Below are 26,527 nucleotides of genomic sequence, written 5' to 3'. Positions count from 1 at the left end.
TTCTGGGCACCAGCAGTCCCGCGGCAGAGACCCGAGGCTCTCTCCAGGCCTCCGCTGTGGCGGTCGTTCGCCCCTTCTGGGTCTTGTGTGAGCCTCCTTGCCCGTGAATGAGGCTGGTCAGCGCTGCTCCCTCCGTCCGCCGTCCTCCGCTGCCGCTGCTCTGCCCTCCTGCCTCGCCGCTCCTCGCTGCCGCTCGCCGGGCGCCCCGCGCCGGCCTAGCACCACGTGTCGTCGGGGCTGACTCGGACAGTCCGCGCCCCGGGCCAGGCCCCGGGCCAGGCCGCGCCCCCAACCGCCTCTCACAGGTCGTTCTTCAGTGCGGTCCGGCCCCCGCTCACCGTCGGTTGCTCCGTCATGAGGTGGCCGGCCGCTCCCTCAGCGCCGGGCACTTGCGTAAGGTTCAGCCCAGGCGCGCGGTCTCCCGGCCCGGCTCCTTGCTCTTCCTCCGGCCGCGTCAGCAATCTCGTTGGCCGCCGGGTCACTCCGGCGCCCCCCCGGGCTCCGCGCGGCTGCTGCTAGCACACCACCGCCGTGGTATCCTATTCCCCCGCAGATCAGGGGGAGATTCTGTGCTAATTACCGGCCTAGGGGCTTAGGGGCCTAGGAGCTCGCGAGGAAGACGTCCGTTCACCTCGCCATCTTGGCCACGCCCCCCCTGAGTCAATTTTAAAGCAAAGAAGCTGCAGAACCCACTTCTGTGGCTCACGACTGGATTGGCACCTCAGGCAAGGGAGGACTCACAGATGGCAGAGTCCTGCAGCAGCAGAGTTGCAGGAAATCTTTGATGGCCCAGTAACGTCAGAACTCTAGGTTCGAGTGAGATGGGTCCAGTACTTGTATTAAGGATTGCAGAGATCAGGAAGCAGCTGGGCAGATAAGCAAAGCAGAGAAGAAGATCCTTCAAAACAGTTAGTCAAGCAGATTGGCAATCCTTGTAGCACAGCAATATTTACTTCTGGTAGAGTTCTTTACAGGTCCAGTAGGGTACTGTCTTGGTAGGGTCAGAGCCTCAGTACTTATAGCCAAATCTGCCTTTGAAGTGGGGTTGAATTTAAAGCAGGCTCTTGAAGTTCACAGGTCCACTTTCATCCCAGCCCTGTCTGCCAGGCTATCTGTGGGGGGCACTTTGTGTGGCACACAGAACACTGCCTATTCAGGTGCAAGTGTCAGCTCCCAATTCCTCTTCCTGCCAAGGAAGAGCTATCAGAATTTAGATGAATGCAGATGAGTTGATTGTCACACCCACCCTTCCTGTGTGGCAGTCTAGAGGGAATGCACAAGATGTCGCTGTCACCATCCCAGATGTGTGTTGGAGACAGGCTGCATGGCACACAGAGCAATAAGAGCAGAGATAAATCTACTTTTTAAAAGTGGCATTTCTAAAACAGTAATGTTAAATCCAACCAGTAAAGAGGATTTATCATTACCATTCCAAAGATCGGAACAATGATGTAGCTACTCCTTTCTAATCAGGAATTACAGCTTAAACCTGTTTTAAGGCATTCCTAAAGATAGCCTATGAGAGGAGCAGTCCTCTCAGTAGTGAAAAATGAATGTAGCTGTTTGTCACTACCAGGACATGTACAGCTTAAAAGCACTTGCCCTACCCTTTACTTACAGACTACCTTGCCCTTAGGGCTACTTCGAGCCTAACTTAGGGGTGACTTATGTGTAGTAAAAGGGGAGTTTAAGGCTTGGTAGGTGCTTTTAAATGCCAAGTCGAAGTGGAAGTATGCTGCACACCCAGGCCTTGCAATGGTAGGCCTGGGACAGGCTTGAAAGGCTACTTGTTTGTGTGTCACATCCAGCGCTGCAGGCCCACTAGTAACATTTAGATTACAGGACCTGGATATATGGTATACCACTTTACAAGGAATGAATAAGTAAACCAAATATGCCAATCAGGTATACACCAATGTCACCATGTTTAGGGGAGAAGCGTACTTTAGCACTGGTAAGTAGTGGTAAAGTGCTCTGAGTCCTAAGGCCAACAAAATGTTACAGCAAAAAGTGGAGGTAAGTTGGCAAAATGTTTGGGGGAAGACCACCCTAAGGAGGACAGGTCTAACAGTAAGAGACACGGTGCTCCATCCCTCCTTCCTGTTGACACTTGAAGAAAAAGATTGCGGGTGGTCTTACTGGCAATGGATTGGCATCTTGGCTGAGCTACCCTCATATAAATCCTGAAACTGTGCTAGGGGTATCCACAAACACTGTCTACAACATCTCACTGACTAGTCTTAGGCAACACCTCGCAGGGTGTTGGAGAATAATCTGAGATCTACCAGTGATGTCTCTGAGAACCAGTTTCCCAGCAAGGTGATGGAACATTGCCTTTGAAGTCTGCAATTTTCAGCTGGAGAAACTTGGCAAAACGTCTTTTGATGAGAAGCCAACTTTCCTCATTAGAGAGTGGTCCTGGAGGTGTCACTGCAAGAGGAGTCTGCCTAGCGGAGAGCCCATTAGTAGCTGCCTGGTGTAAAAACTGCTCAAAGAAAAGAAGTGCTGATCAAGAAACCATAGGCAGTATCTATATTGTGCAACACATAGTGAGATTGGTGAGCTCCTCAGTTCTTATAAGATCTGCACTTTGCTTCGCTTCTCTTACCTCAGAGAGTTCAGTGGGATTTTTGATGCAGACTGAAACTGAAAGAACTCTTAATTGTGAGCTTGATTGCCAGATGCCCGTCTAGTGATCACACGGGCCTAATATAATTCTAGGAATTGCAGCATGCTAAACAATCTGTAAACACGACCTGCAGATCCTACTTTCTTGCTTCCCCCTTTGTCACCAGTGTGGCCCATGCAGCATCCACCACAGGCTTTAAGGACATCTATAGTACTCCATCAGACTTCCAGCATATCTGTGGAAGAACTGTACTGTTTCCTCAGAGCCTATTAGGTGGGTTCACATCTCATTTGGACTGGGTGCTTGGGACTGAGTTTGCTGCTCCAAAGAGTGAAACTGCCCCTGACGGATATACCTCTGAGGAGACCTAGGTGCCAATTACGATCCGGTAAAAAAATTCCCCGTACGACTCGTATCCGGTCTTTTTACCGTACGAATCGTACAAGTGCCGTACAAACTGGCAATCACGATTCGCATGGTAAAAAGTCCATACGAACCGCCTTGGGAATTATTCCCCACACGTCCTCGGGTCGGAAAATGTGTCCGACACGTCCTCGGACGATTTACCGTACAAATGTGAAAAGTCAAGTCCGACCGAGGAATCACGATCCATCCCGTGCATCCGATGTCACAACCGTATGGAAAAAACACCGTCCGCACCGAACTCCCATAGCAACCATGGAGACATGTGCCCGCATACGCGCCCAACACTCCCCCCCGCCCCTGTACGTCCGAGACGTACCCCCCGTGTATGTACACCCCCACCCGTGTATGTACACCCCTGTACGTGTCGTACCCCCGTGTATGTACACCCCTGTACGTTCGAGTCATACCCCCACCCCTGTACGTGTCGTACCCCCGTGTATGTACACCCCTGTATGTTCGAGTCCTACCCCCACCCCTGTACGTGTCGTACCACCGTGTATGTACACCCCTGTACGTTCGAGTCCTACCCCCACCCCTGTACGTGTCGTACCCCCGTGTATGTACACCCCTGTACGTTCGAGTCCTACCCCCACCCCTGTACGTGTCGTACCACCGTGTATGTACACCCCTGTACGTTCGAGTCCTACCCCCACCCCTGTACGTGTCGTACCCCCGTGTATGTACACCCCTGTACTTTCGAGTCCTACCCCCACCCGTGTACGTGTCCTACCCCCGTGTATGTACACCCCTGTACGTTTGAGTCATACCCCCACCCCTGTACGTGTCCAACCCCCGTGTATGTACACCCCTGTACGTTCGAGTCCTACCCCCACCCCTGTACGTGTCGTACCACCGTGTATGTACACCCCTGTACGTTCGAGTCGTACCCCCACCCGTGTACGTGTCCTACCCCCATGTATGTACACCCCTGTACGTTCGAATCCTACCCCCACCCCTGTACATGTCGTACCACCGTGTATGTACACCCCTGTACGTTCAAGTCCTACCCCCACCCCTGTACGTGTTGTACCCCCGTGTATGTACACCCCTGTATGTTCGAGTCCTACCCCCACCCGTGTACCTGTTCTTCCCCCGTGTATGTACACCCCTGTACGTTCGAGTCTTACCCCCACCCCTGTACGTGTCGTACCCCCGTGTATGTACACCCCTGTATGTTCGAGTCCTACCCCCACCCCTGTACGTGTCGTACCACCGTGTATGTACACCCCTGTACGTTCGAGTCCTACCCCCACCCCTGTACGTGTCGTACCCCCGCGTATGTACACCCCTGTACGTTCGAGTCGTACCCCCACCCCTGTACGTGTCGTACCACCGTGTATGTACACCCCTGTACGTTCGAGTCCTACCCCCACCCCTGTACGTGTCGTACCACCATGTATGTACACCCCTGTACGTTCGAGTCCTACCCCCACCCCTGTACGTGTCCAACCCCTGTGTATGTACACCCCTGTACGTGTCCTACCCAGTGTTAGAAGTGGGGGGGAACGGAAGGGCACGGCGTGCCCCTACTTTTAAAAATTATGCTAGTCCGTTCCCCTACTTCTTGATTTTAAAAAAGCGTCTCGGGACTGCCCTAATTCAGGCCCGGTTCTAGTAAGGGCTTGAAGGCAGGCGCGAATAGCCATGGGGCTCAAAGTGCTTCAAAGCCCACACCCCCCCCCCCACCACCACCTCCCCCGTCGTGTGTGTGCGCCCGGGCGCGCACACACAGACAGTTTTTGAGATTATCGCAGTTGTACCGGAGTACTTCACAGGTCTTTAAAAGACCATTTACATGTTAATGAGGCTTTGTTTATTTTTTCACCCCTTCATCTCCAACAGGGGCACGGCGAAAGGCGACACATCCTTTCTTTGGCCGCGGTAACCTCTGCCGACTGTCCTGCTGCCTGGATATTATTTTTCTATGCAGCGCAGGAGAAAAGAAGTTTGTTTATTTTGATTCACCTTTCCCAACCCCTGCATCTGCTTATCACTTCAGGCTGCGACACTAAGATTGACTAATGGAGTAGGTAGGAGAATGTGTCACTACTTGTTTTTCTTTTTAAATTCTGCACAGGCGCAGCAGGACATGTACTTTGTGTGTGCTTCATTTAATCCGTTTTTATCATTATCATGGCTGATGCAGGACAACAATAGGACAATAAAAAAATGCCCAGATAACGCTGGGGATTAATGATCCTGCTGGAGAGCAATCATTTCTCTGTTAGTAGTTAAGTGCAGATGAACTGTATTTTATGTGGAAGCTCAGTGGGTTACTGTCATTGTGACAGAGATCCTTGTGTTACTTGCAGTTCAGAAGTTACAATCCTAACATAGGACAGTGACCAATGAACTGTCATCAAAGAGCTGTATGCAAACCCGAATGATATAGTTAGAACTTCGCTCTTTTTTGTTTTGTGATATACTTCCCCAGTCTTTCATTATTCTAATGTTGCTAAAATGAGTATCTTTGGGCAGATATACATTTTTATCAGTAAAGCCAACCCCTAACCACTGGAGTACTCTTTAAATCCTGAGTTTGTGCTTCTCCAGACCAAACCCTCTTAAAATAACTGCCCACCAGTATGGATGACATGTGATTCATACACCTTGTAATCCTCATTGGCTTATGTGACATTCCCTGTAGGCTGATTTACATACTTGTATGATTCGTTGTCTCTGTATAATGTGTGCGTGGTGTAAAGTACTGACACACACTACACTGATATGAGTAGCGCTACACAACAAATGAAATGCATATGAGAGAGGGGCTACATAAAGATGAGGGGCACTGTTGGAGGGTGGCAGTGAGGGAATCCGAGGAGGAGGTAGTGGGAGCGGCTATGGAGCGATGAGGGGCACTATTGGAGGGTGGCAGTGAGGGAATCCGAGGAAGAGGTCATGGGGGGAGGGGGGAGCTAGGCACTGCTGGAGGATGGTAGTGAGGGATTCTGAGGAGAAGGTCATGAGGGGGAGGGGCTACAGCGAAATGAGGGGCACTGGTGGAGGGTGGCAGTGAGGGAATCCGAGGAGGAGGTCATGAGGGGGAGGGGCTATGGGGAGATGAGGAGCACTTGTGGCTTATGGCAGTGATTATTGGTGTGGCGCCAAAAAAGACTTTCGCATCAGCGCTAAAGCCGGCCTTGTCATGGCCTTTCTGTTTTTGTTTATTTAATTAGCATTCGGGTCATAAGTGCTACTGTGGAACATACTTTAAAGTGTGTGCTAATTATATTTACTGCTATATTCAATGTTTTAAGTTTGAAGGTGATTTTACTAATGTTTTCACCGGGAAAAATGAAAGTGGAGCCCGATGGTGCCTGATATGGGGCTGGGGCCCAAGGTCAGCTGTGAGATAAGGTGCACTGGAGAGGAGTAGTGGATAATCAAGCCTTCAAGGGAGTGCGTTGCAGAGTCCGGGGTCAGGTGGAGGTAGCAATGAAGAGGGATCCTCCATGAAGGCTCAAACAGAGGGAGCCCAAGTAGTGTCACTTGCCTGATACTACCACCTCAGAAACCGCCTCTTCCCATCAAAGGAAAATTACATAGAAAATACAGTTTTTGAGAGTGATAATATTTAGAAAGAGATTTGGAAAAGAGTGCGATTTACTGGGCCTTGTAAGACTAAGAAGAGATAAAGGAGGGCCCGGAGGATTTGCAGTCTGGGTGTTGCTACTCCCAAGATAATTTTGAAAAAAAAACTATAGGGTCAAATACTGCATTTTATTTTCAACACCCCATTTTTACACAAATTCTCTCAAAAGCCATTACTGTGTAAAGACAACATAGCCTGATGCTCCCCAGGAGTTGACCACATTTATTTTTCAAGATGCACAATCTGTTCCTCCCATAAGTAAATATTTACCTCCACTTTGCCAAGGCCTGTGTTTTGTCCTGCTTGCTCACATGTTATCTCACTCAGGCTCACTACCCCCATTATTCATTCTCATTCACTTTCCCTTTTACTCAAAATTGCTCACTTGCACTCACTCTTCAACATTCGGTATCACATTCTCACTCACTCAGTCTCACCACTTTTTCCTACTCTGATTACCTCATTCTAACTTACAGTTTCACTTACTTTACGTGACTCCTTCTCACTCACTTTCTCTCACTTTCATCGACATACACTCTTTCACTCATGCTCAGTTACATTCAGGCACTCAATCATTCACACCCACATTTAGTTACTCGCACTCATTCTTCTTAGCAGGACACTTGAATACATTTGTGCTATACTATGTTTGAACAGCTAGCTGGCTGACATGAATAAGAATTATTTATTTATTTATCTCACTTGTAAAGCGCACTCTCACCTAACAGGCATCCTGGCGCTGACAATCAAGAGTGCACAATTTGTGGATAAGAAGGAGCCCTTGTGGGTGTCCGTGAGTCAGATCAGATTCTCTTGAAGAGTTCCTTTGTCTCTGAGCCCTGCTTAACACATGTGTACAGGAGGAGCCCTATATTCATGTCCTCAATGTTTGAGACAAAAAATACTCATTGATTTCTGAACGAGAGTAAAAGCGTTAAGGTAACATGTCGTTCCTGCTTATGTTTTGCATGCTTTACATAATCCTGCATTCCCTATGAGTATTTGCTTTTCCCAGAATGTTGTTACTTTTTTTCAGGCACTGCATAATTTGAAATGAGTCACATCCAGGTGCTTATAATGGAGCACAATTGGGTTGTTGGTGAAGACAGTGCGAGTTTCACTCGGTGGGGCAGAAGGGTGTTCAGTGGGGATAGGATGTGGCATTATGGCCAGAGCTACCAAATTTGGAACTGGGGAACCTGGTTCAGCCTTCATGCCTTGTCCATCAGACCACTCCTGAGGGAGCACCCATGATAGACTTTAGAAGGCCCCACTAGACCTTAGAAGCCCTGGTCTCTTAGCACCAGCAGGTGAACCCTACCGGTGGCCAGTTGGGTAAACTTGAAGCCCTGTCCACCACAATTCATACCCAGGTTCACCACCAGTCTTGCGGGCAGGTCTACAAAGCAGCACACCCTAGAGCAGCAGTGGCTTTGTCACGCAGTAGTTTTCCTGCAATAATAAAAGTCTCCCACACAATCCCCACGGTTTTTGACGCATTCATAGATTTACAAGGACTTGTAATCCTGGCAAATGCGGCAAAATCTTGCGCTGCCCCAGAGGAGGCATAACTAGGAGAAATATCTTTATTTCTCCTTGCTTTTTCCTCTTTCAAACTGTGCTTTATTCTGCAGCCCACATAGAAAGATGAAAAAGCCTCTCAAGATTGTTTTTGTACAGGAAGGTGCCCCTTCCTGCACAAAAACAATCCTGCATGCAAAGGAGGCACCCTTGCACCATGGGGCAAGTGTGCCTGCGTTGAAGCTAGGCTGTCGAAATGGCGCCAGTGCAGGGGAAAAAGACCGGAATGCACCATATTGGATAAATACGACACATTCCCGCCCTTTCCCTGTGACGCAGGGCAGCGCAGCAAAGTAACTTGCTGTGCTGCCCTGCGCCACCATTCCCATAAATATGTCCCTAAGCTCACAAATAGTAAATTGACCACACTAATTATCTGTGTAAGAGCATGTATTGATAAACACAATGAGCCACTGACCTTTTTCTTGGACCTTGTTGAGTTGCCAAGCACAGCAGCAGATCTAATCTTAGATACCTTACTTGCATGCTTAGAGAGACACGGTTTTACTGATGAGTATTTAAAAAGTCATTTGGTTCAGCTTGTAACAGATGGTGCTTCCAATATGATAGGTAGGAAATCCGGTGTGGCAACTCTTCTGAAACTGAAATATCCACAGTTGAGTGTATGGCACTGTGCTAACCACAAGCTGGAGCTTGCTGTAGGTGATGTTTGTAAAGAAGTCGCAGGCATTAATCAGCTCAAATTTTTTTTGATAAACTATATACCACCTACCATGCCTCTCCGAAAAATCAGAGAGAGCTTGGGAAATGTGCTCTGGAGGTAGAAGTAAGACTTCTGGCAATTGGAAAGGTGCTAGATGTACGTTGGGTGTCCTCAAGTGAAAGATCTGTGAGAGCTGTTTGGAATAACTACAAAGGACTTATTAAACATTTCATGGAATCTTCCGAAGACTCAATGAGGAGTGACATTGAGCAGAGGAAATATGCTGGTTTAAACCGTTTATTAACCTCCCTGGTGTTTGTTGAAAATATGGGCATTTTATATGATGCTCTCACAGAATTGGGTGACCTATCCAGAAGGCTGCAGCGGCGTGATATGACCATATATGAGGCCGATCGTTCAATACAGATGCAGATTTTAGTGTTTAAATCAATGGCTGATGCACCTGGGCCCTTTGTTTGCTACAACTGCATTAGATGCTGCTGAACGGATGCAGTTTGCTGGTGTAGGACTGCAACAGAACAAAGGCTGTGTTAGCATCAATAGGGCACAGTTCTTTAGGAGCTTAGCAAATAACCTGCGAAAAAGGATGACAATGTCTAATGCATCAAATGTGTCTAGATGCACAACCACAAACAATGATGAAATAGAATACAAAGAGTTAGTACATAGAATGAAACTCCTACAACCAGTTTATTGGCCAGATCTAGTAGACATCTTATACGGTGAGGGAGAATTACAAAACCTTTGTAGCAGGTTGCATGTATTTGATACGAGGCAGTACATCCTTGGTTTCAGAGAGTACAAACAAAATAAAAATTGCATCTCTGAAAGCCTGAAACCATTAATGCACATTATAAACACCTTTTGTACCTCAACTGCTGAATGTGAACGGGGCTTTAGTGTAATGAATGATGTGCTCACACCACTGCGGAACAGAATATCAATCAATCGTATGTCTTCTACAATGTTCATACATATCGTGGGGCCACCTGTCATAGAATTTAAACCTGAATTTTATGTTCCGAAATGGTTAGAAAAAGGGAGGAGAAGTGCAGATGAAAGAAACTGCATGGCTCGGAGACAAATGGCTTATGATTCCACTTATAAGCGTATTTGGAATATTCTGTGATTTGAAACATGTCCCACATTGTAAATGAATTAAATATAAACAACTTATATATTAAACCTCAAATAAACATGTTTATTGATTCTTTGAATTAAATAACGTTATAAGCTGTAACTGGTCAGTGAAATGCCAAACATTCAAAAATTGGTATGTTTTGCTATTTCTAGCCACACCTCTGACTCCGCCCACTAATCCAATCCTTGGGTTATTCCCGCCCCCTGAGTCTCCGCCCACAGTTCCCCTACTTTTTTTTCCCCACTTCGACCACTGGTCCTACCCCCGTGTATGTACACCCCTGTACGTTCGAGTCGTACCCCCACCCCTGTACGTGTCGTACCCCTGTGTATGTACACTCCTGTACGTTCGAGTCATACCCCCACCCGTGTACGTGTCCTACCCCCGTGTATGTACACCCCTGTACGTTCGAGTCCTACCCCCACCCCTGTACGTGTCGTACCACCGTGTATGTACACCCCTGTACGTTCGAGTCCTACCCCCACCCCTGTACGTGTCCTAACCCCGTGTATGTACACCCCTGTATGTTCGAGTCGTACCCCCACCCATGTACGTGTCGTACCCCCGTGTATGTACACCCCTGTACGTTCGAGTCCTACCCCCACCCCTGTACGTGTCGTACCACCGTGTATGTACACCCCTGTACGTTTGAGTCCTACCCCCACCCCGTACGTGTCCAACCCCCGTGTATGTACACCCCTGTACGTGTCCTACCCCCGTGTATGTACACCCCTGTACATTCGAGTCGTACCCCCACCCCTGTACGTGTCGTACCCCCGTGTATGTACACCCCTGTACGTTCGAGTCGTACCCCCACCCGTGTACATGTCGTACCCCCGTGTATGTACACCCCTGTACGTTCGAGTCGTACCCCCACCCCTGTACGTGTCCAACCCCCGTGTATGTACACCCCTGTACGTGTCGTACCCCCCTGTATGTACACCCGTGTACGTCAGAGTCGCACCCCCACCACAACCTCCTAAGTACGGAGCGCACCCCAGGCCCCAACATCAAAACCGCATGTACGAGTCGTACCAAGCCACACACAAGGACAGCACTGTACAACCAAATGGCCCATGTACACACCGTACACACGCTAAAAACGCACGTACACAACCAGGACAAACCAAAACAACACAAGAATACACCATTCGAATGGCACAAAGCCACTAAACATGTCCAACAACTAAAACAACACATTCACTGACCTGCAACTGCCAAAAACAAACAGAGGCCCAAAACACCACCACTCCTTATAACACACCCACCCAAACTTCAAACACAGCCACACCCACCAATGGACCAATAAAAAGGGCCCACACACACAAACCATGATTCTTTGCAACAGACTCACTGCTGCCAGACCCCACAGACAACCCACAGCACCATACTACAAGCTTCACCACATCTTACACTTGCACACCTTCACACAACCACCTTCACAAACACCCCCTCATCACATTCACACACACACACACCTGCACAACCACACCCACACACCCACAACCATCCACACACACCCCCCACCATCCACACCCACACCCCTCACCATGCCCACTAACAAGAATCCAAAGTTCAGTAACCGAGAGTTGGAGGTCCTTGTCGATGAAATCCTCAGAGTCGAGCCACACCTCTTTGGAACATTGGTCAGACAGACCAGCATTGCAGAAAAAACAGCCATGTGGCAGACCATTGTCGATGCTGTGAATGCTGTTGCGGACACCAGAAGGAACAAGCAGGAATGCCAAGCCAGGTGGTACGATCTGCGGAGGAGGGTCTGAGCCAAGATGACGGACGAACACAACCAGGCCAACGTCACTGGAGGAGGGCCGTCCCGCAGACCCGTACACTACCATCCCTGGGAGGAGAGGGTGATGGCCATACTGCCGGTGGAGGCAGTCGAAGGATTAGGAGGACTCCGAGACCCGGGTGAGTACACAAATAACGCACCTCACATGGGGGGAACGTCATCCACAACCAAACCCACAAACAGGCACGCAACCACCCCAAGCTATCGCATGACTCAACCACACTTCATGAACACGCACATGCCACTGGCGCCACCATGCCCCATGCACCCAGCTGGACAATGTCAAGTCACAGGCCACAGAAGACACCAACACATGACACGATAAGCCGGATGGCGGGAGGGTGGGCCCCAAAAATCACACAGTGCAACTCAGAAGCAGACAACAATGCCCTCTGCCCATATGGCCTAGGTCACAGCCAGACTAACACTGTGTCCCCACACAGGAAAGACTCGCCAGCCTTGCATTAACACATGGGGGTGAAGGCATGTTTTTGCACATTACAGCAGCTAATGAACAGCCAACACTGTGAAAGAGTGGCAGCACACACCACCACAGCAGCAGCGCAGACACACACACTACACCCAATGGGTGCCTGGAGATCAGAAACAAACTCACAGCAACAAGCCAAGGGCCATTCAAAGGACTGCTAACAGTGTGTGCCCAAGAAGCTGGCCTTAGGTGACAGAGGGTGACACACAGAGGGAGGGACAGGGGGACACAGAGGGAGGGAGACACAGGGAGACGGACAGAGGGAGGAGGCTGACACACAGAGGGAGGGACAGGGGGACACAGAGGGAGGGAGACACGGGAAGACGGACAGAGGGAGGAGGCTGACACACAGAGGGAGGGACAGGGGGACACAGAGGGAGGGAGACACAGGGAGACGGACAGAGGGAGGAGGCTGACACACAGAGGGAGGGACAGGGGGACACAGAGGGAGGGAGACACGGGAAGACGGACAGAGGGAGGAGGCTGACACACAGAGGGAGGGACAGGGGGACACAGAGGGAGGGAGACACAGGGAGATGGACAGAGGGAGGAGGCTGACACACAGAGGGAGGGACAGGGGGACAGAGAGGGAGGGAGACACGGGGAGACGGACAGAGGGAGGAGGCTGACACACAGAGGGAGGGACAGGGGGATACAGAGGGAGGGAGACACGGGAAGACGGACAGAGGGAGGAGGCTGACACACAGAGGGAGGGAAAGGGGGACAGAGAGGGAGGGAGAGGGGGACAGAGAGGGAGGGAGACACAGGGAGAGCAAATCAGCCTTGTGGTGTGTGGGAATGTCTGCTCGTCAGCAGGTGGACTGCGTGCATGTAGACAAGGGTGGCCAGTGCCAGAACCCCCCCTCTTCTCCATGGCAAAACACAGGGCCATGTCACAACCTGTGCACGAGCACAACGACAGCTACCTGCATTATATAAGTGTGTGGATCCACTCCATGTGCACATGTACAGTGCTACACGGAAGGCGCCAATGCATGGCTCGCCACACCTGCCCACTCCACTGCTGACTGCAGTCACACTTGACGCAGCAAGTAAGACTGTGCCACATATAGTTAAAGGCGCCAAAGTGGTGCCCAAGGGACACACCCATGCACAAGTGCACTGTGAGTGGAATGCAAGACAGATCCTAATTCCAAGAGGAAATGTGCCAACTTTGAAACTGATGAAACATGGATGTTGCATGGACCAAAATTAACATTGTCTCTCTCACACACAGGTCAACCTCGTGGTTCACCCCCCAACACTGGGGGGGAAGACTCACAGGACCCGGCTCTGCGGGAGGCCGATCCCACCGGCAGCGACGACTCTCACCACTCTGTGGACGACCCCGACCAACCTGGCCCCTCTGGTGTCCAACGACCTGCAGCACCTGCGTCAGGTACAACGGGGCCAACCACCACCCCCACTCCTGCCACACCCCAGGAGACACCCAGGATCCCTGCCCCACCACCACAAAGCAGCCAGGCTGGCCAGGAGGGACACGGTGTCCCGGGCACCCAGGAGGAGGCAGGCGACAATGCCAATGCCACCCCTCAGGGGTCCCGGAGACCCGATGTGCCCACAAGGGCAGGCCAGGTGCAAGTGGGCAGGGGTGGTGGGAGTGGAGGACGGCGGAGGCGCCAGCCTGACCAGTTGGCTGGGGAACCGGTATATTCCCATGTCCGTAACATCCTGGACACATACCGGCAGGACACCATGGGCATGGCCCAGGTTGTGTCCACCCTCAATGAGATGAAGGGGACCCTCGATGAGATAAAGACCCAGCAGGCCCAGCAACATGCCTGTCTACTGCAACACCAACGGAGGATGGAGGACAGACAGGCTGAGCTTGTGACGGTGTTCCAGGGGATTCACAATACACTCCGTCGGATGGCCGACAACATGGGCAACCCTCCCTGTGCCAGAAGGCGTAGAACATCACCACCCACAGGGAGGGATCAGGAGGAGGAGGAAACATCCGATGGAGCATCCCAAACATCGTCACAGCCTGCTTCTGAGGGTCCCCGCAGGAGGCCGGGTCGTCCACGGAGAGGACCGTGAGGGTCGGCGCTACATCACCATCTCCCAGGACACCTGGCCTGGCACCTGGCCCACTGGAGCAACAGCATCACAGCATCAAGAGACATTCTCTGCCACATGGCCTTGCTGGTCACTGTCTGACCAATGTTGACAAAGACTGTGGCATGGACTCTGAGGATTTCCAATGGCAAGGACACCAACTCCCCTACTGAACTTTGGATTCCAAACTCCCGGAAAGCCCCTCACGTCATACCCCCCCCACCCCCCCACAAAAATAAAAATTCACACCATGAAGAGAAGATGCCTGCTGGTTGCATTATTACCTTACATGTGTCTTGTAAAGTCTAAACATGCATGACTTCTCTTTTGACTTCAACCATCCACACCCTGGGGCCTGAGTCTGGCACAGGACACACGGGTCACAGTGTATTAGGCAAGACAGACATGGAGCACCATACACACCCGTGATGGGCCCAACCAGCTGAGGGGGTGGCCGCACAACCGTGCTGACAGACACATTGAGTACAGCAACAGTCATGCGCAGAGGTCAGGGATCCAGTCCAGTGTCCTGGGGGGCACCCAGGTCTGTGTAGACAGGTGGCAGAACCATGTCCTGCAAGCTTGAGTCCGGTGGATGCAGAGAATGGGGGCCTCATAGCCACTATCAGGGAAAACCATGCCAGACATGCTGGATGCACCGTGGCAACACACCAGCATTGACTGAGAAGAGGCACCTTGGAGGCATAGGGACACCTTTATTAGTCATGTTTTCGGGATTGCAGAGGCAACTTGAAGTACACATGAACACTTCATGTGGAGTAACATGTGGGTCCAACACTGGCACCCCCCTTCTGCAGCACAAATGCGTGATAGCCATGGAACTGGCACACAATTGTCGGCTAACAGCTAAACACCCACAGCTGCTCACGGAGAGACTGCCATACACCATTGATCCGCTGATGTAGAAGTCCCACACCATGTCAAGCCAATTCAAACCGTATGTGTCCGAGGGCAGTGTTACACACATTGATGCCATCATCACAATCCACTATCCCATCACTGATGACTGTCAACAAGTCAGACCATCTATTCAGGTGTACACAGCTGCATGTCGTGTCCCATGGTGATGCTACATGGCTGCAGAGGAACCAAACATCGACAGGGGCAGTGTGCATACATCGTGAACAACTGCCACACCCAATACACCCCTGAGGCATCCCTTACCCTAAGGAGACTTCCAAACTTGTCCGTGCGTGTAACGCTGAGTCAGCACACGATGACGTGTCCATGAGGAATAGCAGTGCCACAACAATGCAAGCAGCAGACGGCATGCGCAAGTACCTGGGGAAGAGAGACACACAAGAAGTCAGCCACAAAAAGCACAGCCACTTGCATGTGCATGTACTCGACACATGTATGGATGACAACATGCTAGGTCACAATTATGACTGGGGAAATACAACCATCACTGCCACCATCACTCAAGTGACACACCCACACACACCTCTGACTCACGTGCCATACATGCAGGTGGAGACACACATCACAACACATGCGACACGGGGAGCAATGTATGCACACTCAGACACTGGTACTCACCACTAAGCAAAGAAGTTGCGTATGAGCCGAGTCCGGATGTCCTCTTGCGGCTCCACATCCTCCACATCACTAGCCCCATTGCCAAGCCCTTCGTCCTCCACGGGTGGATGGTCCTGGTCATCTTGATCCAGGATGAGTGGCACAGCTTTCTCAACTGCCATGTTGTGCAGCATGCAGCAGACCATGAAGATTTTGCAGACCTTCGCAGGGGCATATGGGAGCGCGCCGCCGGTCTTGTGTAGGCACCTGAATCGGCTCTTCAGCAGGCCAAACGTCCTCTCTATCACTCGCCTTGTCCGGCCATGGGCGGTGTTGTAGCGGAGCTGGTCCGGCGTGATGGGGTTGCGGAGAGGTGTGATCAGCCATGGCATGTTAGGATAGCCAGCGTCCCCTACATGGGAAGCACATGGACATCGTTAGAACTGGAGAAGCGGTCGTGCCAGTAGTCTACGCAAAATACAGGACAGACAGACTGTACCCACCAACAACACATGCTCGTTCGTTGCGCAGCTGCGTCATCATTTCAGGCACCCTGCTACGCCTCATGATGTAGGCATCGTGTGCTGATCCTGGAAAACGAGCACAGACATGTGAAATCACCATGTTGGACAGACACACCACAAGGGCATTGATGGAGTGGTAGTGCTTCCGATTGCGGTACGCTACCTCCTGTGCGTGTGGTGGTACCAAAGCAACATGTGTCCCATCTATGGACCCAATGACATGGGGCATCCCTCCCAGGGCATAGAATCCATGCTTGACCCCAGTCAACTGTTCAGGGGTTGGGAACTTGATGAAGTCATCCAGGTGAATCAACATGGCCTCTAAGAAATCATGCAGCACACGGCAGAACATGCTCTGGGACATGCCACCAACATGAGCTATGGTATTTTGAAAGGTACCCGTGGCTAGAAAATGTAGGGCTGCCATTACCTTCAGCTTGGGTGTCAGTGCCGTAGGATACCTGTGCAGCGGTTGCAGGTGTGGTGCCAGTCTCGCCGTCAACTCCAGAATCAACCGTTGGGGGAAGCGGTAGCACCGGATACGATCATTCTCCCGCATGGCAGCCAAGTCCGGAATTGCTCGGGGAAGAGGCGGCGCTCTGCAGTAATTTGGAAGTGACAAGGAAGAGTGAGTGCACCACAACAACAAATAATTTGTTCTGAGCACATGTTAATCTGTCTATACACATATGCTACATACGGAGTCAGGTATGTGCCACATGCCCTGGACACGTATGGCTGCCAGGTGACACTCCTACCAAGAGCCAGCTACACACGGAGATTGGGAACCTCCACATGCCATGCCATGGGATTAGCTGTGTCCCAGTGCAAGTGAACAGCCAGACGCAAGACAGGAGTGACATACACCCACACATCAGCAGAAGTAGGATGCCGATTGCAGAGACTGGTAGCGGGACACTAGAGCCACAGGTCACATGACATTACACTAGGACAGCCCACACACCTTGCCATGAAGGTGCACATGTCATGACTCACCACACATTCATTGAGAGGATGCAGACATGTCCTTGTTACGCTACTCTGTGTCACATGCATACATACGCACCTCACATCCGATACCACATGTGGCATGGTGTGCGGAACAGTGTGCAATGTCAATCTACACACAGACACATGTTGGTTGCTGCAACAGCTGCAGCTTTTGAGGGTGCTCCAACATCAACCTAATGGGAACCCCCCACACATACATGACATAGTCACATCGTGCACCGTGGGTAGTGACAAGTCAGGTGTGGTGACCCCTGTACCGGGCATCAGGGGACACTTCCGTGTGTTGGTGTCCGTGCCATGCCAGTGTCGGTCATCCCAAGTGTGCAGTACGACATGCACACATGTCCAAGGAGTCAAGGGCATGCCTGGCACACATTGCATCTGTACACATCTCATCATACATCTGGTGCCTTCTCGACTCAGGAGTAATGTTCCACATCACAGCCTGTCACACCTGTGCCCCACACATGTAGTACTGCACAGACAATGCCTTGATGTCCATCCATGGACAAGTATGTCCGCCCGATTCCTTCCTGTGTGCTGCCTGTCACCACTGTGATGTGTGAAAACCGCCGTACTGCTGCTAAGAGGGCCTGTGTACGTTCACATATCACTATGGGAGTGCTGCCGTATGTGTACCCATCGTGATGGTGAGCGTACAGGCATGTGTACGGTCCGTACCACTACGAGTACGCATACGCAAGAACACCCATAGTGGTACGGGCCGTACACGCGCCTATACGCTCCCTATCACTATGGGTGTCCTCGCGTATGCGTACACGTAGTGGTACGGACCGTACATGCGCATGTACGCTCCCTATCATTATGGGTGTCCTCGTGTATGCGTACACGTAGTGATACGGGCCGTACACGCGCCTGCACGCTCCCTATCACTATGGGTGTCCTCGCGTATGCGTACATGTAGTGGTACGGGCCGTACACGCGCCTGTACGCTCCCTATCACTATGGGTGTCCTCGCGTATGCGTACACGTAGTGGTACGGGCCATACACACGCCTGTACGCTCACTATCACTACGTGTACGCATACGCGAGGACACCCATAGTGATAGGGAGCGTACAGGCGCGTGTACAGCCCGTACCACTACGTGTACGCATACGCGAGGACACCCATAGTGATAGGGAGCGTACAGGCGCGTGTACGGCCCGTACCACTACGAGTACGCATACGCGAGGACACCCATAGTGATAGGGAGCGTACAGGCGCGTGTACGGCCCGTACCACTACGTGTACGCATACGCGAGGACACCCATAGTGATAGGGAGCGTACAGGCGTGTGTACGGCCCGTACCACTACGAGTACGCATACGCGAGGACACCCATAGTGATAGTGAACGTAGGCACGCGTGTACGGGCCGTTGCTATGCATTTGGGGTGCCCTAGGGCCCCGGAACGCACCGTACCTGTGTGTGAAGCTCCAAATTACATTGGGGACACATGAGGGACAAGTATTAAGGCCTACATGCATGCTGGTTGTCATGGAGACCAAGTTCAAATTTTGAATTTGTTCTGGAAGGTGCACAGCAGAAGTCAGTTGGAATGAATCTACTTTGTTGCAATGTGTTTGTGGGGCTGACATCATGCAGGAGAAAAAAACAGATTAAGAACCCACAGACTGCTATGTTTGAAGGGATTGGAGGAAACATAGGATGCAAATGTGAGTGACCAATCCCTCTGTACTCCTGTGCATGAGATGGGCCAGCAAGGCAGATATAAGGCAGCCAGGTCCCATGAGGGAGCACTTGCCTGCACATCTCTGTATTCCACGACCCAGCTGCTGCTCCTGATTCCCTGGAACCATGTCAAGGGCTGTGGAGAGGTCACAGCCATTCACCCTGGAGGAGAACATGGCTTTGGTGGATGTGATCCTCCCACGGTACCCCATGCTGTATGGGCGACCAGGTTATCAGGTGAGTGCAGTGTCCACTGGCACAGACTCTCTCCCTTTTTTGTGACTGTGACTTCTGCCATTGTGTCCAGGTGTGACACACATGATATGTACTGTAGGGGGGTCCCAGGGGGGGGAATGCCTGATGTCTCATAGCAGTGCCCTGAGACAGGAGGGGTGGGTGCCTATCACTCCCAGCAGTGCCCAGAGACAGGAGGGGTGGGTGCCTATCACTCCCAGCAGTGCCCAGAGACAGGAGGGGTGTGTGCAGAGTCCTCCCAGCAGTGCTCTGAGACAGGAGGGGTGGGTGCCTATCACTCCCAGCAGTGCCCTGAGACAGGAGGGGTGGGTGCCTATCACTCCCAGCAGTGCCCAGGGACAGGAGGGGTGGGTGCCTATCACTCCCAGCAGTGCCCAGAGACAGGAGGGGTGTGTGCAGAGTCCTCCCAGCAGTGCCCTGAGACAGGAGGGGTGGGTGCCTATCACTCCCAGCAGTGCCCTGAGACAGGAGGGGTGGGTGCCTATCACTCCCAGCAGTGCCCTGAGACAGGAGGGGTGGGTGCCTATCACTCCCAGCAGTGACCAGTCACAGGAGGGGTGGGTGCCTAACACTCCCAGCAGTGCCCTGAGACAGGAGGGGTGGGTGCCTATCACTCCCAGCAGTGCCCTGAGACAGGAGGGGTGGGTGCCTATCACTCCCAGCAGTGCCCAGTCACAGGAGGGGTGGGTGCCTAACACTCCCAGCAGTGCCCAGACACAGGAGGGGTGGGTGCCTAACACTCCCAGCAGTGCCCTGAGACAGGAGGGGTGGGTGCCTATCACTCCCAGCAGTTCCCTGAGACAGGAGGGGTGGGTGCCTATCACTCCCAGCAGTGCCCAGAGACAGGAGGGGTGGGTGCCTATCACTCCAAGCAGTGCCCAGAGACAGGAGGGGTGGGTGTGATGCACAGTGTGAGCCTGGATCATTGATTGTGTAGTTGCCCTCATTCCACCTGTGTCCTTTCAATGGCACGTACTGCTTTTGGCCTTCCCCCAGAGGATCATGTCCCTATGACAAAGGTGCAATGCGTTGGATGCATACTATGCCTTGTTGTAAACAGCAAATGTGTTCTAATATGTGTCTCTGTGACATGTGCCAGGTGTATTGATGTAGTGTCACTTGTTCATCCTCACAGGTAGACGCCTCTGCCAAGGCGCAGATATGGCTGGACGCCGTCAGCGCCGTGAGGAGTGCGGATGGTCGGAAGCGGCGCCTGTCCCAGGTGAGGAAACGCTGGCAGGATATCCGGTGCTGGACGCGGAGGATCGCACGGGTCCTGCTGGGGGACTCACCTGAGAACCATAAGAACCGCGGGCGCCGCCGTCTCTCCCACATCCAGAAACGTGTGCTGGCGGTGGTCTTTCCAGACTTGGACAGGCGCCTACAGGAGATGCAGCAGACGTAAGGGGGTAGGTACATGTGTGTTTGTTGTGTTTCACCAGCATTTGTACGGCAACTGTTCCATGGATACACTGCCAGGGTTTTATGGTGCTGTGCAGATCCTGTTACCCACAGTATTGCAGTGCTCTCCTGCCTCCCTTCCCCTCCTTGCAATGTGTTCCCTGGTCTGTGTGTAGTCACTCCATCACAAGGTTATGTAGCCTGACACCTTCTCCAAGTGTACTATGCCTGCAGCATCATGTGTGGGGGTGGTGTGTAACAGGTTTTGTGACCTTGCCTGTGCCCTGTCCAGTTCTGGACTTGTGGGTTCCATGTCAGTTGGCACTAATGCTGAGTCCAGACATGGGAGTTAATCTCTCAAGTGTGAGGCCTTCCAGCAGGCATGTCCCATGTGGTGGCCTGTGACATGATGTGCATGAGTGTGCGTTACGCATAGTGCAGGGATGTTAGCATGTGTTGCAGTCATTCCCATTCAGGAGCATGGAGTTGTGTGGCCACTCCTGTCCCCAGGGGCATCTTTTCCTAGGTATCATGTGTGTAATCCGAGAATGTCGACAATCTCTGTGTCTACAGCATAGGTTGTGCTCTGTGCCATTGTCCCCTGGCACCATGTATATTGACGTGAGATGTATTACAAGTGTCCACTGTCCGGCCTGACCTGATTTTCCAAGTACATACTCACGGTGGCCATTGCCTGTGTGTCTTGTTGCAATCATCTGATGATGCCCATTTGTACATGATTATTTGGACAGGCGCACCTTTTGTATTTTGTGTGCAATATTGAATTTTTGCATCCCATGTGCATTTCACCCAGACTAAGAGCTGTAAGTGCTTCCTGTGTCTCCACAGATTTGTCTCATGTAGGGGGTGGGTGGTGCGGGCATGGCCTACATGTCAAGACCTGTAATCTCCTTGCTAGGACTGGCCAGTGTGTGATGTTTGTCTGGACATACACTCAAGGTGCAGTGTGCCAGTCAGGGTGGGCATGTTATCAGTATTACCTATGCTGCATGTGCCTCTAGTTCCTGGATGCGGTCCCTGCTCATCCCTATTGCCTGCCACGCTGTGTGGTGCAGATGCAGTGCTGGATTGTCCCCAGGGCCTTGCTCCTCAGTCAAAATTCCATGTCATCTCATTTGCTATTGTGTCATGCTCTCCATAGTTTTTCCATGGCATGGTGGGTCACACAACTGTGTCTTGCAGGGCCTACATATGTACCTTGTTTTGTAGTTGTAACTCTTCCTTTGTTTCAGGCTGTGCACTGTAACCTAAGTAGATTGGACTCATATGACATATGTATACAGGTGTATGATTAATTTCTGTCTCTTCACCCTGCCCACAGCATCGTCGGGGGACACGGAGGGAGACATGGACACAGACGGCGCGGAGGGACCGAGCACCAGTGCCAGCGGTGACATCGGGGCTGGCACTTCGAGTGGGACTGAGGCGGAGGAGAGTGAACCCGGGGACCTGTCGACTGGCACAACAGAGTATGAAGCTGACGGGTCCGAGGATGATCTCTCCGAGTGGGCGGTGGCTGCACCACCATCTGACAGCAGCCCTACATCTCGCACCGCCCCCTCCATTGGCATCAGCCGCCTCCCACGTGCTCGTGTCCCTTCCCAACATGCCCGGTCACCACATGTCTCCTTCCTGCCAGGCACCGCACCCCCTGCCCCTGTCTCCACTGCTGCCGCCAATGCTGAGTCTGTGGACATCCAGCGGCAGTTGCAGATTGGTCAGACTGCGATCCTTAATGTCCTCCATGCCCACAGCCAGGTCCTCAACAACATGGAGGCATACTTGGAGGGCATTCATTCATCGCAGGCTGACCAACTCAACTTGCTGAGGTCCATAGACTCCACACTGACTGCAGCAGTGGGTCTCCTGCAGCGCTACGTCCCACCCCCTACCGCTGCCCCTTCCACACTTCCCACTCCCATGCCTGTCCCACATACACCCAGACGTAAGCATGCACCCACCACAACAGACACAGGCACCACACCAGCAGGGAAGGTCCGCCGCACACCTCCTGACACGCACACACAGGGTGAAGTAGGCACACCCACTGGGTCGGGGGGCAAACGTGTGACACGCAGCCAGAGTGGGAGTCCGCATTCCACCCAATCCACTCCCTCCAAATCCCCTCCCCTCAGCTCTCCTGGCCACATCTCCCCCAAAGACTCCTTCATGGCCGCTCTGTCCCTGAGCCCCACAGTGACACCACCCCGCAAGCGGTTAAGGAAGTCCACGGTCAGGGTGCTTGAGTCCCCCCCCCCTGTCCACACCCTCCCCCAGTGGCGCTGCGACCCATCCCTCTGACCCCCCCCCCTCCTTGGGGCCTGTGGTTCCTTCGGGTGCAGGGGAGTCTCGGATGACCTTGCCGAGGTGTGCAGTGCGCTCCTAGAATCCACCTTTGGCCCTGCCCCACCCCCTGTGGTGGAGTCCTCCATCCCTGCACCCACGTCGCCTACCCTTCGCCCTCCTGTCCCTGCGGTGCCTGTTCCTTCCCCCCCACATGATGCCCTCACCCCTGTGGAAGACAACGGCTTGTAACTGTGCAGGCAAGCTAGGGGACACGCATCCCACTGTGTCCCCCATCCAGCTGTGACTCCTGGACTGCCCTATGGGCTTTGTAAATATTGAACTTACTACATACCAGTTTTTAGATCATGCTGAATAAAGCTATTTATTTTTTGCCCTTGGAACACTCCTGCTTTGCTGGCATTGCTGTTGGTGGGGCTGCTACATGGTTGTGGGTGGTGTTCATGTGTTGGGTGTGTGGGAAATGTAGTAGTGTGCTGCTCATAGGGGGGACCCTGGGATCTGTGTGCCATCACACGGTGTTAGCTAGCTTTCTCCATTCATGTAAGCAGTTGCTGCATGTTGCAATTATCCCAAGGTGTATTCCTTCCTCTGTGTACCCTGACTTCTTCCCTGCAGGGTGTCCCCTGACTTTAGCGCAGAGCTGTGTGTACATTAGCTGGGTGTGTGACGGAGTCCTTCAACTTTGCACATGCATGCTGAGCCATTCTCCACCTGCATCATTCGTGGCATGCTTGGTAGTCATTGTACTTGTGTATGTGGACTATTGACATGACTTCATGTGGACATGTTTACTATTTGGCCCTATGCATGCGTATACTCCCAGCCTCGCACACATGTGGTACATGTACTGCAGGGTCTTTGTGCACCTGACTGACATTTGTGGGCATGGTATCTGTGGCTACTCCACCCTTTGCGTTCCATGGGCACTGCTGGGAGTGTTAGGCATCCACCCCTCCTGTGTCTGGGCACTGCTGGGAGTGTTAGGCACCCACCCCTCCTGTGACTGGGCACTGCTGGGAGTGATAGGCACCCACCCCTCCTGTCTCAGGGCACTGCTGGGAGTGTTAGGCACCCACCCCTCCTGTGTCTGGGCACTGCTGGGAGTGTTAGGCACCCACCCCTCCTGTGACTGGGCACTGCTGGGAGTGATAGGCACCCACCCCTCCTGTCTCAGGGCACTGCTGGGAGTGATAGGCACCCACCCCTCCTGTCTCAGGGCACTGCTGGGAGTGTTAGGCACCCACCCCTCCTGTGACTGGTCACTGCTGGGAGTGATAGGCACCCACCCCTCCTGTCTCAGGGCACTGCTGGGAGTGATAGGCACCCACCCCTCCTGTCTCAGGGCACTGCTGGGAGTGATAGGCACCCACCCCTCCTGTCTCAGGGCACTGCTGGGAGTGTTAGGCACCCACCCCTCCTGTGACTGGGCACTGCTGGGAGTGATAGGCACCCACCCCTCCTGTCTCAGGGCACTGCTGGGAGTGATAGGCACCCACCCCTCCTGTCTCAGGGCACTGCTGGGAGTGTTAGGCACCCACCCCTCCTGTGACTGGGCACTGCTGGGAGTGATAGGCACCCACCCCTCCTGTCTCAGGGCACTGCTGGGAGGACTCTGCACTCACCCCTCCTGCCTCTGGGCACTGCTGGGAGGACTCTGCACCCACCCCTCCTGTGTCTGGGCACTGCTGGGAGGACTCTGCACCCACCCCTCCTGTCTCTGGGCACTGCTGGGAGGACTCTGCACCCACCCCTCCTGCCTCTGGGCACTGCTGGGAGGACTCTGCACACACCCCTCCTGTCTCTGGGCACTGCTGGGAGGACTCTGCACCCACCCCTCCTGTCTCTGGGCACTGCTGGGAGTGATAGGCACCCACCCCTCCTGTGTCTGGGCACTGCTGGGAGAGTTAGGCACCCACCCCTCCTGTGACTGGGCACTGCTGGGAGTGATAGGCACCCACCCCTCCTGTCTCAGGGCACTGCTGGGAGTGATAGGCACCCACCCCTCCTGTCTCAGGGCACTGCTGGGAGTGTTAGGCACCCACCCCTCCTGTGTCTGGGCACTGCTGGGAGTGTTAGGCACCCACCCCTCCTGTGACTGGGCACTGCTGGGAGTGATAGGCACCCACCCCTCCTGTCTCAGGGCACTGCTGGGAGTGATAGGCACCCACCCCTCCTGTCTCAGGGCACTGCTGGGAGTGTTAGGCACCCACCCCTCCTGTGACTGGGCACTGCTGGGAGTGATAGGCACCCACCCCTCCTGTCTCAGGGCACTGCTGGGAGGACTCTGCACCCACCCCTCCTGCCTCTGGGCACTGCTGGGAGGACTCTGCACACACCCCTCCTGTCTCTGGGCACTGCTGGGAGGACTCTGCACCCACCCCTCCTGTGTCTGGGCACTGCTGGGAGGACTCTGCACCCACCCCTCCTGTCTCTGGGCACTGCGGGGAGGACTCTGCACCCACCCCTCCTGCCTCTGGGCACTGCTGGGAGGACTCTGCACACACCCCTCCTGTCTCAGGGCACTGCTGGGAGGACTCTGCACCCACCCCTCCTGTCTCTGGGCACTGCTGGGAGTGATAGGCACCCACCCCTCCTGTGTCTGGGCACTGCTGGGAGTGTTAGGCACCCACCCCTCCTGTGACTGGGCACTGCTGGGAGTGATAGGCACCCATCCCTCATGTCTCAGGGCACTGCTGGGAGTGATAGGCACCCCCCTCCTGTCTCAGGGCACTGCTGGGAGTGTTAGGCACCCACCCCTCCTGTGTCTGGGCACTGCTGGGAGTGTTAGGCACCCACCCCTCCTGTGACTGGGCACTGCTGGGAGTTATAGGCACCCACCCCTCCTGTCTCAGGGCACTGCTGGGAGTGATAGGCACCAACCCCTCCTGTCTCAGGGCACTGCTGGGAGTGTTAGGCACCCACCCCTCCTGTGACTGGGCACTGCTGGGAGTGATAGGCACCCACCCCTCCTGTCTCAGGGCACTGCTGGGAGGACTCTGCACCCACCCCTCCTGCCTCTGGGCACTGCTGGGAGGACTCTGCACACACCCCTCCTGTCTCTGGGCACTGCTGGGAGGACTCTGCACCCACCCCTCCTGTGTCTGGGCACTGCTGGGAGGACTCTGCACCCACCCCTCCTGTCTCTGGGCACTGCTGGGAGGACTCTGCACCCACCCCTCCTGCCTCTGGGCACTGCTGGGAGGACTCTGCACACACCCCTCCTGTCTCTGGGCACTGCTGGGAGGACTCTGCACCCACCCCTCCTGTCTCTGGGCACTGCTGGGAGTGATAGGCACCCACCCCTCCTGTGTCTGGGCACTGCTGGGAGTGTTAGGCACCC

This window comes from Triturus cristatus, chromosome 1_1, assembly GCF_964204655.1.
Source record: "Triturus cristatus chromosome 1_1, aTriCri1.1, whole genome shotgun sequence".
NCBI classification, from domain to species: domain Eukaryota; kingdom Metazoa; phylum Chordata; class Amphibia; order Caudata; family Salamandridae; genus Triturus; species Triturus cristatus.
This window is presented reverse-complemented; position numbering follows the sequence as displayed.